Below are 14,907 nucleotides of genomic sequence, written 5' to 3'. Positions count from 1 at the left end.
CCTATTCCCACCCACAGCCCAGCCTCTGCCAAGACAACCTTTGGGACAGCAGCCTAGTCTAGGTCTGTCTTACTGGTAGCCATGACTGAAAGAGTCTCTGTTGCTAGCAAATTCAGAGATCAGGGTTCCTTGCCGTAGCCAATAAAGACAAATGGACACTGGGAAGGCATTCTGTAGTAGGTTATTACATAGCTATATTCAGGACCCTTTCAAACTGCAAACTAAATGTCAGGGCAAATAGAAACCCACCGAACAGGTGGCCTATTCTTACCATTGTAATGCTTCAAAACACAGGTGCTGCCAGTGACTGACTGGTCCACAGGTGTGGTGAAGATGATGCCACATACATTTTCGGCAGAATGAAAAATGCATTTGCCACTTCTATTAAAATAGTAACTGACATAACACTATTCTGACAGCAAAGCAAACTAACAACTAGCCTTTAAAAGCATCAGATGTGGAGTCAGCCCTAGGATGTACTTTCAGTTCTGTCACTGTGAAACCCAGGGCAAGTTGTCCTTAGTCTTTGGGCCTCAGTTTCCCCATCTGTAGTAAGAAGGCATTGGACTAACTACTTCCTGCAGTATCTTTTAGTCCTAAAACTCTAATGGCAATTCAAAAATAAACCATTGTAGGCCGGGCGCGGTGACTGGCACCTGTAATCCCAGTACTTTGGGAGGCCAAGGTGGGCAGATCACTCAAGGCTAAGGGTTCTTCAAGACAAGCTTATCTAACATGGTGAGACCCTGTCTCAACTAAAAATACAAAAATCAGCTGGGTGTGGTGGCACATGCCTGTAGTCCCAGCTACTCGGGAGACTGAGGCAGGAGGATGGGTTGAACCTGGGAGGCAGAGGTTGCAGTGAGCTGAGATTGTGCCACTGCATTCCAGCCTGGGCAACACAGTGAGACCTTGTCTCAAAAATAAATAAATAAGTAAATAAATAAATAAACCCTTGCGTATAGGATCAAATTTTTTTTTTTTTTTTTTTTTTTTGAGACAGAATCTTACTCTGTCACCTAGGTTTGAGTGCAGTGGCATGATCTCGACTCACTGCAACCTCCGCCTCCTGGGTTCAAGTGATTGTCCCACCTCAGCCTCTCAAGGAGCTAGGACTACAGACGTGTGCCACCATGCCCAGCTACTTTTCACATATTTTAGTAGAGACAAGGTTTCACCATGTTGGCCAGGCTGGTCTTGAACTCCTGACCTCAAGTGATCCACCCGCCTCGACCTTCCAAAGTGCTGGGATTATAGGTGTGAGCCACCATGCCCAGACAATCAAATGATTTCTGACAAGTGTGCCAAGACAATTCAATAGGGAAAGAATAGTCTTTTCACAAATGGTGCTGTGAAAAGGGTGTGTCCACATGCTAAAGAATGAAATCAAACCCTTACCTAACACCATATGCCAAAATTAACTCAAATGGATCGAAGACTGAAATGTAAGAGCTAAAACTATGAAACAGTCATAAGCAAAACCTTAGTGCAAAAGCTTCACAACATTGGAATTGGCAAAGATTTCTTGGGTATGACACCAAAGGCACAGACAAGAACAACAACAAAAATGGACAAAATGGACTTTGTGAAAATAAAAAAATGTATGCCTTGAAGGACACTGTCAACCAAGTAAAAGAAACAATCCACAGAAGGACAGAAAATATTTGCAAATCATATGTATGATAAGGGATTAATATTCAGAATACAGAACTCCTAAAACTTAACAACAAAAAACCCTAACCCGATTCAAAAATGGGCAAAGGACTTGAGTAGACATTTTTCCAAAGACAATGCACAAATGTCCAATATGTACATGAAAAGATGCTTGGCTTCATGAATCATGAGGAAAATGCAAATTAAAAGCACAGTGAGATACCTACCACCTTGCACCCATTAGGATGGCTACCATAAAAAACTGAAAATAACAAGTGCTGGCAAGGATGTGGAGAATCTGAAACTCAGCGTTGGTGGCAATATGAAATGGTGCTGCAGCTGCTGTGAAAAATAGTATAGAGATTCCTCAAAATATTAAAAATAGGACTATTGGATGGGCACAGTGGCTCATGCCTGTAATCCCAGCCCTTTGGGAGGCCAAGGTGGGCGGATCACGAGGTCAGGAGTTCAAGACCAGCCTGTCCAACTGGTGAAACCCCGTCTCTACTTAAAAAAAAAAAATACAAAAATTAGCCAGGCGTGGTGGTGCATGCCTGTAGTCCCAGCTACTCAGGAGGCTGAGGCAGGAGAATCACTTGAAGCTGGGAAGTGGAGGTTGCAGTGAGCTGAGATTTACACCACTGCACTCCAGCCTGGGTAACAGAGCAAGACTCCGTCTCAAATAAAAAATTAAAAAAAAAATAGGATTATCATTATGACCCAGCAATTCCACTTCTGGGCACATACTAGGGTCTCAAAGAGATAGTGTACACCAATATTCATAGCAGCATTGGCTGGGCATGGTGGTTCACACCTGTAATCCTAGCACTTTGGGAGACCAAGGTGGGTAGATTGCTTGAGCTCAGGAGGTTGACACCAGCCTGGGAAACATGGCAAAACCCCATCTCTACAAAAAAAAATACAAAAATTAGTCAGGCATGGTGGCAGACGCCTGTAGTCCTAGTTACTCAGGAGGCTGTGGCGGGAGGATTACCTGAACCCAGGAGGCTGAGGCTGCGGTAAGCCTTGATTGTGTCACTGCACTCCAGCCTGGGTGGGACCCTGTCTCAAAAAAAAATTAATTAATTAAAAATAAATAAATAGGGCCAGGTGCGGTGGCTTACACCTATAATCTCAGCACTTTGGAAGGCGGAGGTGGGCAGATCATAGGGTCAGGGGTTTGAGACCAGCCTGGCCAACATGGTGAGATCCTGTCTCTAATAAAAATACAAAAAATTAGCTGGGCATGGTGGCAGGCACCTATAATCCTAGCTACGCAGGAGGCTGAGGCAGGAGAATCACTTGAACCCAGGAGGCGGAGGTTGCATTGAGCTGAGATTCGCACCACGGCACTCCAGCTTGGGCGACAAAGTGAGAAGCTGTCTCAATCAATCAATCAATCAATCAATTAATAAACATAGCAATGTTGTTCACAATAGCTAAAATATGAAAGACACAAAATGTGGTCTATCCATGCAATGGAATATTGGATAGCCTTAAAAAGGAAGGAAATCCTAGCACATGCTACAGCATGAAAAAGCCTGGAAGACATTATGCTAAGGGAAATAGGTCAGTCACAGAAAGACAAATACCATATGATTCCATTTACATAAGGTACCCAGAATAGTCAAATCCAAACAGACAGAAAGTAGAATGGTGGGTGCCAGGGGCTAAAGGGAGTGGGGAAAGGGGGCGTTATTGTTTCATGGGTCAAGAGTTTTGCAGAATGAAAGGAGTTCTGGAGATGGATAGGTAGATCATTGACGGTCACAGATGCACTACAACACTAATATACTTACCACCACTGAGCATTACACTTAAAAAGTGGTTAATATGGTAAATGTTATGATAGGAGTATTTTGCTACAATAAAAATAAATTTTGGCCTGCTACAGTGGGTCATGCCTGTAATCCCAGCACTTTGGGAGGCTGAGGTGGGTGGATCACTTGAGGTCAGGAGTTCGAGACCATCCTGGCCAATATGGTGAAACCCCTGTCTCTACTAAAAATATAAAAATTAGTCGGCATGGTGGTGTGCCCCTGTAATTCCAGTTATTCATGAGGCTGAGACATGAGAATCGCTTGAACCCAGACAGTGGAGGTTGTAGTGAGCTGAGATTGCATCACTGAACTCCAGCCTGGGTGACAGAGCAAGACTCTGTCTCAAAAACAAACAAATAAATAAAAACAAAAAAGTTTTAACAAACAGAAGTTTGGTATTTTTTTTGTTTTTAGACAGAGTCTAAAACTATTAACTAAGAATAGAAGAGAATTTATTAACTAAGAATAGAAGAGAATTTAAAATAAATTTTAAATAACTAGAGTAGTTGAGTTTAATATCAAATTTATTTCCCTTATAAATACACATATGTTTATTAAAAATTTTTTTATACATGTATGTTTAAAATGTCCTAAAACTTGGATTTATAAGGAGTAAAAACAGGAAAAACACACTCATCTCTGGTTACTATCCTGTGTCCTTGGTTAACCAAGGGGCCCTCAGTGAGGTGGATCCAGGCCAGGAGATCAGCATTTCCCTCAGCAGTTACCAAGCAGCTATATGCACATAAAGCCGGGGCCTGGTGTCACTGCCCTCATAGACCCTGGGAAGTTCTCAAAGAGTCAGTGCTCTCCCTGCATGAAGCCCATGGCAGTTAGGGCAACCAGAGAAAATACTACAGAAGAGAAATATAAACTTTCAAAAATACAGATGACTGAAATGTCAAGAACCAGTGAGAAAAACCACTTGGCATATCCAGGGTGTTCAAAGCAGCTTGATTGGTAAGGAGCCAATGTGAAAATAACTATGATGAATAAGTTTTTTTAAAAAAGGAAAGATGAGAAAATGGATGACTACATGGAGCATTTCAACAAAATTGGAAATCTATACAAATAATCAAATAGATATCCCAAGATTTTAAAATATGTCTGAAGTTAAAAATGCACTAAATAAGTTTAACAACAGAATGGATAAGGCTGAAAGCAGGTTTAGTGAACTCAAAAACTAGTCAATAAAAAATATCTAGAGATTAAAAAGAATGGAAAAGATAGAGGAATGCATAAAGACATGTGGGTCAAAAAGTCTAATGTAAGTGTAATTTGTGTCCTGCAAGAGGAAAAGAGAAGAGAGAAGAGGTTCAGAAGCAGTTGTAGATGAAATAATGGTGATGAATTTTCCCAAATCTGGTGAAAGACATTAACCCACAGATTCAAGAAGCTCAATGAGCCCCAAGAAGCAGAAACAAAACTAAACCTTACCTACACACATTCTAGTCAAAGCCCTGATAGAAGATCTTAGGTTAGTTCCAGTGGCTCACCTCTGTAATCCCAGCACTTTGGGAGGCTCAGGCAAGAGGATCACTTGAGCTCAGGAGTTCAAGACCAGCCTGGGCAAGATGATGACATCCCATCTCTACAAAAAAATTTAAAACATTGGCTGGGTGCAGTGATGTGTACCTGTAGTCCCAGCTACTTGGGAGGCTGAGCCAGGAGAATTGCTTGAACCTGGGATGTGGAGGTTGCAGTGAGTGGAGATTGTGCCACTGCACTCCAGCCTGGGTGACAAAGTGAGACTCTTTCTAAAAACAAAACAAAAACAAAAACAAACGAACAAACAAACAAAAACAAGAAAAAAAGGTGGTTACATATACAAAAAAAACAGTAGTTATATAAATATTGATTGTTTAAAACAACAACAATTATAATGCTTTGTGGAATGTATACATGTATGAGTAAAATATAAAACAACAATAATACAAAAAGTAAGGGGAATTTTTTCTTTTTTTGAGACGGTCTCACTTTGTCCCGCAGGCTGGATTGCAGTGATACAGTCCCGCAGGCTGGAGTGCAGTGATACTGCAACTTCCACCTCCCAGGCTTAGGTGATCCTGCCACCTAAGCCTCCTGGAAAATATTTAACTGTTGTTAGCTTCTTAAATAGTTTGGGAAGTAGCAAATTAATAATTTAAAGTAGATTATAATATGTCAAAGATTCATATTATTATCTCCATTAAAAAAAGGTAAAAATAAAATTAAATAGAGGAGAGAATGAAATAATTTTATTTATTTTTAAAATTATTAAAACATATATTTTTAGAGACCAGGTCTCACTATGTAAACATGCCAGGCACACAGTAGGCATACATGGTAGTGATTATTAACGTTACTCACATGAGCTCAGGGCACCTCCCCAGTGTTAGGCTTCCTGGGGAATATTAGAGACTGTGGCCCTCACAGTACTCGTGTGGAAGACCAGAGAGGCTTGTGCTTTTCATAGGGTTCACTTTCTCCCCAAGAGACAAGACAAACCAAAACTTGTAACATCTGCCAATCAACTTCTATCTCTATAAAACACATTGCCAACCAATCATAACTGGCCAGAGAGTACAGTTCATTTTGCTTGAGAATATTATTTTTATTCTGACTTTAACTGCCATATGCTGGTGGCAAAACCAGATTATGAATCATTCATGCATAGACACAATGACTAATTAAACCCTAAAGAGACTATTCATTAAAAAGTATAAATGCAAACTTTTTACCCGTGGGTTTGCAAGTAGATGTCTGCAGGAAGCATTTACAGGAAGGTTTATAATCTCGGTTTCTTCTGTAAACAATACTGCAGATGGTGGACGGAAAAAATACTTGTATTCATAAACTATTTCTTATCATGCAAACCATAGTGATTGAAACTTCTTTTTTTGTTTGTTTTTTTGAGACAGTCTTGCCGTGTTGCTAGGCTGGAGTGCAGTGGTGCGATTGTGGCTCACTATAACCTCCACCTCTGGTTCACTGCAACCTCCGCCTCCCAAGTTCAAGCCTCCTGTGTGGCTGGGATTACAGCACATGAAACCACACAGGGCTAATTTTTCATATTTTTAGTAGAGACGGGGTTTCACCATGTTGGCCAGGCTGGTCTTGAACTCCTGGCCTCAAGCGATCTACCCACTCCAGCCTCCCAAAGTGCTGGGATTACAGGCATGAGCTACCTCACCTGGCCTGATTGAAACTTCTGCAGTTCCTAACACTGTTTTTCCTGTTTTGATTATGATTTTTTTATCGACATCTCTCTGACTCTATATATTTTGGTAATACTTATCTACATACCTATTGAATGATACTAACCTATGTACCCATTGATGTGGGGGCAGGCTAAGAGGCTAGGTGGGTTCTCAATCAAACTATCTATTCTAAAGGCTCCTGAAATCCCCACTGGCCTGGTCCTGGCCCTGGGAGAGGATGGCCAGGTCCTTCCTGCCTTGCTGCTCTCCCTAGCTAAGGCACTCTTCCATTCAAAAATTCATTTTTCTCTATCCACAAAGCAAAACTACGACTGACAATGCATTCCACAAAGCTGTGGCATGGATACATTAAAGAGACAGGACTGATTGTATTTAGAATTCCCCAATATGGGCTGGGCACAGCGGCTGACACCTGTAATCCCAGCACTTTGGGAGGCCGAGGCAGGCGGATCACTTGAGGTCGGGAATGTGAGACCAGCCTGGCCAACATGATGAAACCATGTCTCTACTAAAAGTACAAAAATCAGCCAGGCTTGGTGGCACAGGCCTATAATACCAGCTACTCAGGAAGCTGAGGCTCGAGAATTGCATGAACCTGGGAGGTGGAGAGTGCAGTAAGCCAAGATCACACGACTGCACTCCAGCCTGGACAACAGAACCAGACTTTGCCTCAAAAAAAAAAAAAAAAAAAGTCCCCAATATGTAAGTTCCTGCAGCTTGAAAAAGAGAAGTGTTGGCTAGGCATGGCGGCTCACACCTGTAATCCCAACGCTGTGGGAGGCCAAGGAGGGTGGATCACAGGATCACATGAGGTCAGGAGTTCAAGACCAGCCTGGCCAACATGGTGAAATCCCCGTCTCTACTAAAAATACAAAATTAGCCAGGTGTGGTGGCGGGCACCTGTAATCCCAGCTACTTGGGGCGCTGAGGCAGGAGGATCGCTTGAACCCCAGAGGCAGAAGTTGCAGTGAGCCAAGATCGTGCCATTGCACTCTTACAAGAGAGAAACTACGTCTCAAAAAAGAAAAAAACAGAAAGAAAAAAAGTTTGAAACAGGGATCACATTGGCCTTGACTGTCAAAGTCCTTCCAAGCAATGGAATTTAAAAACCCACAAATGAATACTATTTCCCCTTCAGGGCAACCGCGATTCGATGAAGCAAACACAGAGAACAGGGAAGAAACATCCCTTAACGGATTTTTAAACTGTTGCTCCAAAAGCTTATTGGTCTTGAAATGACCCTTGACCACATTTGTCAGTGGATTCTTAGCAAATTACCACATCTCAAAAAAATTTCCTTTAACCTGTAAAGTATGCTCCCTCTTTTTTTTTTTTAAGTGCATTTTGACATATCTCTTCAGGGTTGCTTTTGCTTCCGGCTTAGAGTCTTGCTGAAAAACCATCTGGGAGCTATAGACACACGAGCAAGCAGCAGTAGAAACCGCTTGGAGCAAACCCACGTGCGTGCGCACACGCACTGTCTCTAAATGCAGCCACCAAAGTGAAGTCTCCTTGAATTCCCAAGACTGATGAGGAGCCTCTGGCTTTGTCCTCTTTCCTGTGCTCCTCCAATTCCATCACGGATCATGTGCCTGGAAACTAGCAGAGTGGCCAAAACCTCTACAAATTGGCTGATGCAGTTTCAAGTTGTCAAATCTTTTTTCTGCTTTCCCCTCTCCCTGTCTCCCCCTAAAAAGTGGGTCAGCAGCAGTGCCATGGATTTTGTGTGGCAGCAGAGTCAAAGTCTTCCCTGAACCCAGGAAGCCCTGCAAGCCAGGGCCAAGGGTGAAGCTCGAGAGGGCACAAAGAATAAGCCCTGGGTGTCATCCACATCACCTCCAGCCCAAGGCACCCACACCCAATGGGCCACTCCAGCAAAACACATCTGCTGACCCCAGGGGCTGCGTCCTCCTTCTTCGGCCCAGTCACCTTGTAGCATGGAGATGGGGTCACCCTCTCCCCTTGTGCATCACTTCTTTCAGATGATAGCCATTGTCATGTACGTATAGAGAGGTACACAAGAGACAACACATTTTCACCAAGATTCACATTCGTCTTACCCTCAATGAACATGACACAAAATAAAATTAAACTATGATCTAGGCCAGGCGCTGTGGTTGACACCTGTAATCCCAGCACTTTGGGAGGCTGAGGCAGGCAGATCACGAGGTCAAGCGATCGAGACCACCCTGGCCCATATGGTGAAATCCCATCTCTACTAAAAATACAAAAATTAGCTGGGAGTGGTAGCACGTGCCTGTAGTCCCAGCTACTCGGGAGGCTAAGGCAGGAGAATTGCTTGAACCCAGGAGGCGGAGGCTGCAGTGAGCTGAGATCATGCTACTACACTCCAACCTGGTGACAGAGCGAGACTCCACTCTGTCTCAAAAACAAACAAACAAACAAAAAAAACTGTGACCTAAAATGGGAACAAAGTTGTTACAGGTGGAAGAGGCAAAGCTGTTACAGAGAAAGAATCTCAAGGGCAGACCCTTCTTCCTAGAGAACATTTCACCCTGCCTGTGCTCTTGGGGCCAGAACTGAAGTCTGTCCACCTTCGGGCCACTGGTGCTGCCTTTTGGAAAGTGTGTACCCAAACTGTCTCCAGCTAAACCATTTCCTTTCCCTTTACGGTCCTACAACAGCCTCAACAGCCTAAACAAATGCTTGTTCCATGGGGTGATCCGTACACAGCTGTGCTGGGCTGTCCTTAGGTTCTTCCAATGTTTTTCTGATTTTTATATGCTCTGTAAGTTGCAAGTGTCTGAGTTGATGGGGCTAATGCTGAGGAAAGCACTCATTCACTTGTGTTAGCTGCAGCCTCCTGGAAATGGTGGAAAATGTGCACATGTGGAGAGAAAGCAGACTGGAGCCTACTTCTAACAGAAGGCGGATTTCATTGCCCACGAAATCCTGGCTTCTGAATGCCCAGAGAATGTGGTCCCCACTTGCTTGCCAGATTCAGACCCCCTCCCTCTTGTCAAGGTTGGAATTCTTCCCAGAGCCTCCCTCCTACAACCTCTAGGATGCATCCCAGAGATAACACGGTGAAGCCTCAGAGAGCCTTCTTTGAGCACTGAAGGTCTTCCAAGAGGGTGCAACAAAACTTCCACCCCTCAGCACCAGGAGCAAACATTTCCTATTCATCTGTTCCTGCAGGGACATGGTCTCTGAGGTGGCCAACCGACTCTCCAGGCATAGAAATGCCCTTTCATGTCATCACATGGAGAATTGTCCAAAGCTATGAAAAATAAATTGTTCATATCCTTTGCCCATTTTTGAATGGGCTTGTTTGTTTTTCTTGTAAATCTGGGAAAATGTGGCACATATACACCATGGAATATTATGCAGCAACCAAAAACGATGAATTTGCGTCCTTTGTAGGGACATGGATGAATCTGAAGAACATCATTCTCAGCGAACTGATACAAGAACAGAAAACGAAATACCGCATGTTCTCACTCATAGGCGGGTGATGAACAATGAGAACACATGGACACAGGGAGGGGAGCACTACACACTGGAGTCTATTGGGGGGAATAGGGGAGGGACAATGCGGGGGGGAGCTGGGGAGGGATAGCATGGGGAGAAATGCCAGATGTGAGTGAAGGGGAGGAAGGCAGCAAATCACACTGCCATGTGTGTACCTATGCAACTATCTTGCATGTTCTGCACATGTACCCCAAAACCTAAAATGCAATAAATAAATAAATAAATTGTTTGGCCAGGCGTGGTGGCTTACACCTGTAATCCCAGCACTTTGGGAGGCCAAAATGGGCAGATCACTTGAGGTCAGGAGTTCAAGACTATTCTGGCTAATATGGTGAAACCCCATCTCTACTAAAATTACAAAAATTAGCCGGGTGTGGTGGCAGGTGACTGTAATCCCAGCTACTCAGAAGGCTGAGGCAGGAGAATCACTTGAACCAGGGAGGTGGAGGTTACAGTGAGTCAAGATGGTGCCACTGCACTCCAGCCTGGGTGACAGAGCAAGACTCCATCTCTAAATAAATAAATAGATAAAGGCCAGGCATGGTGGCTCACCCCTATAATCCCAGCACTTTGGGAGGCCGAGGTGGGTGGATCATGAGGTCAAGAGATCGAGACCATCGTGGTCAACATGGTGAAACCCCATCTCTACTAAAAATGCAAAAATTAGCTGGGCATGGTGGCACGCGCCTGTAGTCCCAGCTACTCATGAGGCTGAGGCAGAAGAATTGCCTGAACCCAGGAGGCGGAGGTTGCGGTGAGCCGAGATCATGCCATAGCACTCCAGCCTGGGTAACAAGAGCAAAACTCCGTCTCAAAATTAAATAAATAAATAGATAGATAAAATAAATTGTTTACCCCCAAAGATGCCCTGACTTAAAAGTCAGCATGTACGACTTATTAATGAACACGGTTCTTGGCATTAGAGTCTCATTATGCTGGCGCTACAGTGATAATCTAATTGTTCCTGAAAGGAGACATGTAATTGTGGGGGCTCTGCATGTCTGGGCCACAGCAAAATCACTTTATGGTCCTCTTTGTATCTGTCAGATTAAATCATGTGAGAGACCTTGGCTGGTCTGTCAGATACCCCAGAGCTCATTCTGGCTGTTTGATTGAGGGCTCTGAATGAAATCTCCCCACATTGCAAAGGGCTGGGCTCTCTCTACTGCTGGATTCCCCTTGGAGGAAAATCTTCCATGGGAACTGGGTAGGATTCTGTGTCCAGGGCTTTGGTAGCAATTGCAGAATGATTAACATGGCATTAGGAGAAACTGTATATAAAAGGAGATGGTAGCACTCCCATCCTCTGAGTAGGAAAGTCTATTAAACCCCTTTCCTACTCAGCAGAAGACACTTTGTAGCTGATCAAACTGTCCCCATGATCACCATGGCTGTCACTTGTACTGAGACCATATGGGCCAGGCATGGTGCTGACACTTCATACATCCTCACAACAGCCCTAGTTTTCAAATAAAGGAACTGAAGATGGGAGAGGTTGTTCCAGGTCACGTGGCTGGTAAATGACATGGTTGAGACCCCAGTCCCATTCAGTTAGGCCCAGACATGGAGCTTGGCTCTGCCCACTGAAGTGCTCTCAATCTTCATGCCTCTTTCCTTCCCCACCATCAAGACCCTCCAACACTGCCATCTGTCACCAGGATGCACGGGCCCCTCAGCCACTGTCCTGCCTTGCTCTGAGGGTACCAGGCTCCAGCTAACAACCTTACAAGGTTCTTTTGACACTCAAGAGCCAGTGGTGGTATGGTTTAGTTTTGTGTCCCCACCCAAATCTCACCTTCAATTGTAATTCCATAATCCCCATGGTGGGAGGGACCTGATGGAAGGTAAGTGAATCATAGGGGCAGTACCCCCATGCCATTCTTTTTTTTTTTTTTGACAGAATGTCATTCTGTTGCCCAGGCTGGAGTGCAGTGGATTGATCTCAGATCACTGAAACCTCCACCTCCTGGGTTCAAGTGATTTTCATGCCTCAGCCTCCCAAGTAGCTGGGATTACAGGCATGCACCACCACGCCTGGCTAATTTTTGTATTTTTAGTTTAGATGGGGTTTCACCATGTTGCCCATGCTGGTCTCGAACTCCTGACCCCAAATGATCCACCTGCATCAGCCTCCCAAAGTGTTGGGATTACAGGCGTGAGCCACACTGTCCACCCCATCCCCATGCTATTCTTGTGATAGTAACTTCTGACAAGATCTGTTTTATAAGGTGCTGCCCCCTTCTCTTAGCTCTCATCCTTCTCCTTCCTGCAGCCATGTTAAGAAGAATGAGTTTGCTTCCCCTTCTGCCATGACTTTAAGTTTCCTGTGGCCTCCCTAGCCACACTGAACTGCGAGTCTATTAAACCCCTTTCCTTTGTAAGTTACCCAGTCTCAGGTATGTCTTTATTAGCAGTGTGAGAATGAACTAACACCAGTGGAGAATCTGACTGGTAAGACCTTTCCTGATGAATGTTTTGCCCTGTTATTCTCTCCAGCCTCATCTTGGGGCAACCCCATCCCACCCCACCACCGCCTCTGATCCTGCGACCACTGAGGGGTCTTTAGCTCTCTTAACAGCTAGGGTCTCCCCAATCTCTGAGCCTTATTTTCAAATTGTACTTCTCCTATCTTCAACAAGTGAATTCCTCCTCACCCTTTAGATCTCAGCTTACATAATCCCACCTCTAAGCAGCCTTCCTCGACCCTCAAACCTGGGCTGGTTGCCTCTCCATGTGTGTCTTTCACCAGGGTGAAGCATCGGGCCCACTGCATCAGGATTTTTATTGATTTGTCTGTCTCCCCACAATAGGCCATGCTACTTCAGGCAGGGGTCATTGATTTTGTTTTCCATGACTCCTTACCTCCTAGCACTGTCTGGCACAGAGAGATGTGCGGTCAATATTTATTGTAAATATTAACTGACTTAAAATATACTAACCGAGGCTGGGCACAGTGGCTCACACCTGAATCCTAGCACTTTGGGAGGCTGAGGTGGGTGGATCACTTGAGGTCAGGAGTTCGAGATCAGCCTGTCCAACATGGCGAAACTCTGTCTCTACTTTTAGTAACAAAAAAATTAGTGGGGCATGGTGGTGCCTGCCTGTAATCCCAGATTCTTGAGGTTGAGACAGGAGAATTGCTTGAACCTGGAAGGTGGAGGTTGCAGTGGGCCAAGATTGTGCCATTGCCCTCCAGCCTGGGGGACAGAGCAAGACTTCATCTCAAAAAAACAAAAACAAAAACAAAAAACCACACACATATATACTAACTGTATTAGTCCATTTTCACACTACTCTAAAGATACTACCTGGGACTGGGTAATTTATTAAGAAAAGAGGTTTAACTGACTCACAGTCTGCATTGCTGGGGTTGCCCCAGGAAACTTAAAATCATCATGGAAAGCAAAGGAGAAGCAAGCACCTTCTTTACAAGGCAGCAGAAGAGAGAGAGAGCAGGAGCACAGGGAAGCACCGGACACTTATCAAACAACTAGATCTCACGAGAACTCACTCACTATCACTAGAACAGCAAGGGGCAAATCTGCCCCCCAATCCAATCACCTCCCACCAGCTCCCTCCCTCAATATATGGGGATTACAATTTGAGATGAGATTTGGGTGAGGATACAGAGCCAAACCATATCACTAACCTCTATAAAATTTAGCAAGAAAGCAAATTTTCTAAATCAGAAAATTAAAGCTTTTTTTATTTTGAGATAAAATCTCACTCTGTCAACCACACTGGAGCGTAATGGCTCGATCTTGGCTCACTGCAACCTCCACCTCTTGGATTCAAGTGATTCTCTTGCCTCAGCCTCCCGAGTAGCTGGGATTACAGGCACCGGCCACCACGTCCAGCTAATTTATTTTTGTATTTTTAGTGGAGATGGAGTTTCACCATGTTGGCCAGACTGGTCTCGAACTACTGAGTTCAGGTGGTCCCCCCATCTCAGCCTCCCAAAGTGCTGGGATTACAGGCCTGAGCCACCACACCCAGCCAGAAATTAATGTGTGCAAGGCACTTTTTGCTCCAAAACACGGTCTACACATTACATTGGTTACAGAGAAAAAATTAATCTACAGTTAAAACGTAATGCTAAACAAAATCCCAAAGAAGTGTTTTTAATACAACTTATGGTGATTCTGAAATTTACATGGAGAGAAAACTCCAATACATCAAAAAAACTAAAGAACTCTAAGGAAGCTAGGCAAGGTAGCTCAGGCCTATAATCCCAACACTTGGGGAGGCCAAGGTGGGCAGATTACCTGAGGTCAGGAGTTTGAGACCAGCCTGGCCTACATGGTGAAAGTCCATTTCTACCAAAAAAAAAAAAATTAGCCAACCCTGTTGGTGCATGCCTGTAATCCCAGCTACTCAGGCAGCTGAGGCAGGAGAATTGCTTGAACCTGGAGGTGGAGGTTGCAGTGAGCTGAGATCATGCCACTGCACTCCAGCCTGGGCGACAGAGCAAGACGCATCTCAAAAAAAAAAAAAAAAAAAAAAAGAACAATGAGGAACAATTTATTCTACCTGCTGTCAAAATATATTATAAAACAACAACAATTAAACAGGCACAGGAATTGATACAAATCAATGAAGACTATTCAAAATCAGAGTAAATGCTATTAAGAAAATCAGATACACTTTTGGAAAATGTAAAACTTAGATTTCTTTCTCACAACTTGCAGAAAAACAAATTCCAGAAGGTTACAATTAAAAACACACTTTTCAACTGGGCATGG

General features: G+C 44.1%; 1 protein-coding gene across 7 annotated transcripts in view; it reads right to left on the bottom strand.

The window, feature by feature from the left end:
* The window catches only part of OSBP2 (oxysterol binding protein 2), a 208,400-nt gene that overhangs the window by 106,675 nt on the left and 86,818 nt on the right, over positions 1-14,907 (bottom strand). The window lies entirely within an intron of this gene.

Source organism: Callithrix jacchus, chromosome 1 (assembly GCF_049354715.1).
Source record: "Callithrix jacchus isolate 240 chromosome 1, calJac240_pri, whole genome shotgun sequence".
Taxonomy (NCBI): Eukaryota; Metazoa; Chordata; class Mammalia; order Primates; family Cebidae; genus Callithrix; species Callithrix jacchus.
The sequence above is the reverse complement of the archived record's forward strand: the minus strand, read 5'-3'. Positions and strand labels throughout refer to the sequence as shown.